The sequence below is a fragment of the Triticum dicoccoides genome, chromosome 1A (assembly GCF_002162155.2).
Source record: "Triticum dicoccoides isolate Atlit2015 ecotype Zavitan chromosome 1A, WEW_v2.0, whole genome shotgun sequence".
NCBI lineage: Eukaryota > Viridiplantae > Streptophyta > Magnoliopsida > Poales > Poaceae > Triticum > Triticum dicoccoides.
This window is the reverse complement of record NC_041380.1, coordinates 49,494,111-49,497,589: the sequence shown is the minus strand read 5'-3', so window position 1 is coordinate 49,497,589 and position 3,479 is coordinate 49,494,111.

The window sequence follows — 3,479 nt, the reverse complement described above, 5'->3', positions numbered from 1 at the left end:
CCCCACGTTCCGGATCGGGCAAACCTCCCCGACCGCATCACCGCTGGTGCTGCCGCCCGTTGCCCCGCTTCTACCTCGTCGGCGCCGCCTCCCCACAGGACCGCCATGTCATCATCTCCTCCCCGCCGGTCCTCACTGACCCTCGCCGCCCGTCGTCCCGACACCGCACGTGAGCACGCGCCCCTTCCCTATCCTCGTCCCTCCCGGTCACCACGCACCTGCACGCACTCACCGTGTCGGACGCGCGCCCCGCCGTCCGCCTCTGCTCGCTACTGCCCTCTGCTCCGCGCCCTCCCGCTAGCCCCGCCTCCACGCGATGCCCCACGCCGTTGCAGCCTTGCCAGTGTGTCCGGCTGCACCTCGCATGCCTGTGTCGGCCTGGCCCGCCCTACTACAGCCTCCTACGCCACGGACCTCGCCGTCGTTGCTGCCGGACATCTCCGGCCACGCCACCGCCACCGTTGGACTTGTCGTGATGCGAACGTTCCAGAGAGCCCCCCACGCGTCCTAGGGTCGCCTGTACCGGGTCCCCAACGCAGCTCTGCCGCCACCGCCACTCGGCAGTCATCGAAGTTGTCGCTCCGTCCACCCCCGCACCTACTGACCCCTCTCCTCGACTCGCGTCGTCGCCCTCTCCCTGTAACCGCTCTCGGCTGACCAAATGGTCGCCGGAGCCTCAAGTCCGGCGAGCCCCCGTCGCCTCTGTACGCTACCGCCGGCGCACGCTGGTTAAAACCAACGGGTGGGCCCGACCCTGTTAATTAGGCACTAACCTACCCCCTCCCTAATATCCCACTGATTAGCGGGCCCCTTTTGATAAACTGACTAATTAAAATTGTTGTTAATAAACATCCTATGACACCTGGGTCCCACCCCTTGTTTGACTGGTCAACATTGACCTTTGACTTGATGAATGTGCATGCTGACTTAGTGTATGGACCCCACCTGTCATACTCAGTAGCTAGCTGCTGCTAGGTACAAAAGAATATTCCACTGTTTTATTGTTGAATTAATAATAATTTCATAAAATGAATAAAACTTTAAAAATTAATAGAAAATAAACCGTATCTCGGATCAAAATACTTTATACATGAAAGTTGCTCAGAACGACGAGACGAATTCGAATACGCAGTCTGTTCGTCCACCACACATCCCTAGCATAGCGACCACATAACTTTTCCCCTTCGGTTCATCTATCCGAAAACATGAAACACCGGGGATACTTTCTCGGATGTTTTCCCCCTTCGTTGGTAGCACCTAGTACTGAGTTAGGTCATCCCTAGCACCGCGTATTGCCATGTTATGCTTTGTGATGCTTTGATTGCTCTGTTATTTATTGTGTTCCCCCTCCGTTACTTCTTTCCGGTAGACTCTTAGACCGTTGCCGATGTCCGTGTGTTCGACTACATCGAAGATGGCCCCTCCTTGCCAGAGCAACCAGGCAAGCCCCCCCTTGATCACCAGATATCGCCTATTCTCTCTCTACTGCTTGCATTAGAGTAGTGTAGCATGTTACTGCTTTCGGTTAACCCTATTCTGCTGCATAGTCTGTCATTGTTGCTACAACTGTTGATACTTTACCTGCAATCCTAAATGCTTAGAATAGGATGCTAGTATTTCATCAGTGGCCCTACATTCTTGTCTATCTGCCATGCTATACTACCGGACCGTGATCACTCGGGAGTTGATCACGGGTATATACTTATATACATAATACATGATGCTTGTGGTGACTAAAGTCGGGTCGGCTTGTTGAGTACCCGCGGTTAATTCACGGATTGGGGGCTGAAAGGACATACTTTCCCGACGGCCCTTTGTGTGGATCTTTGTGGCGGAGCGACATGGCAGGTTGAGACCACCTAGGTGAGAGGTAGGCCTGGCCCTGGTCGGTGTCCGTGGTTACTTCAAAATAACACGCTTAACGAGATCTTGGTATTTGATCTGAGTCTGGCCACTGGCCTATACGCACTAACCAACTACGCGGGAACAATTATGGGCACTCGACGTCGTGGTATCAGCCGAAGCCTTCTTGACATCAGCGACTGAGCGACGCGCGCCGGATTGGACTGGAACGCCTGCTCTTGTATTAGGGAGGTTAGGTCTGCTTACCAGTCGCGTTCGCAACATGCAGGTGTGCAATGGGCGATGGGCCCAGACCCCTGCGTCATAGGATTTAGACCGATGTGTTGACCTCTCTGTTGTGCCTAGGTGGGGCTGCGACGTGTTGATCTTCCGAGGCCGGGCATGACCCAGGAAAGTGTATCCGGGCAAAGGGGATCAAGCGTGTTGGGAAATGTGGTGCACCCCTGCAGGGAAGTTTATCTATTCGAATAGCTGTGTCCCTCGGTAAAAGGACGACCCAGAGTTGTACCTTGACCTTATGACAACTAGAACCGGATACTAAGTAAAACACACCCTTCCAAGTGCCAGATACAACCCGGTGATCGCTCTCTAACAGCGCGGCGAGGAGAGGATCGCCGGGTAGGATTATGCTATGCGATGATACTTGGTGAACTTACCATCTACTCTCTTCTACTTGCTATAAGATGGAGGCTGCCAGAAGCGTAGTCTTCGACAGGACTAGCTATCCCCCTCTTATTCTGGCATTCTGCAGTTCAGTCCACCGATATTGCCCCTTTACACTGATACCCCTACATATGTAATGTAGATCCTTACTTGCGAGTACTTTGGATGAGTACTCACGGTTGCTTTTCTCCCTCTTTTTCCCCTTTCCATTTCTTTATGGTTGTCAAAACCAGATGCTGGAGTCCAGGAGCCAGAGGATCCCGAGGATGTTTCTACGTGGAGTTCGGTGCCGAGGAGTAGTTAGGAGGTCCCAGGCAGGAGGCCTTGCCTTTTTGTTCGATGCTACTTTTGTGCTAGCCTTCTTAAGGCAATCTTGTTTAACTTATGTCTGTACTCATTGATACGTCTCCGTCGTATCTATAATTTTTTATTGTTCCATGCCAATATTCTACAACTTTCATATACTTTTGGCAACTTTTTATACTATTTTTGGGACTAACATATTGATCCAGTGCCAGTGCCAGTTCCTGTTTGTTGCATGTTTTTTGTTTCGCAGAAAATCCATATCAAACGGAGTCCAAACGGGGTAAAAACGGATGGAGATTTTTTTTGGAATATATGTGATTTTTGGGAAGTGAAATCAATGCGAGACGATGCTCGAGGGGCCCACGAGGCAGGGGGCGCGCCCCTGACCCTCGTGGCCACCCCGTAAGGTGGTTGATGCCCTTCTTTCGCCGCAAGAAAGCTAATATCTGGATAGAGATCGTATTCAAATTTCAGCCCAATCGGAGTTACGGATCACCGGGAATATAAGAAATGGTGAAAGGGTAGAATCTGAGAACGCAGAAACAGAGAGAGACAGAGAGACAGATCCAATCTCAGAGGGGCTCTCGCCCCTCCCACACCATGGAGGCCAAGGACCAAAGGGGAAACCCTTTTCCCATCTAGGGAGG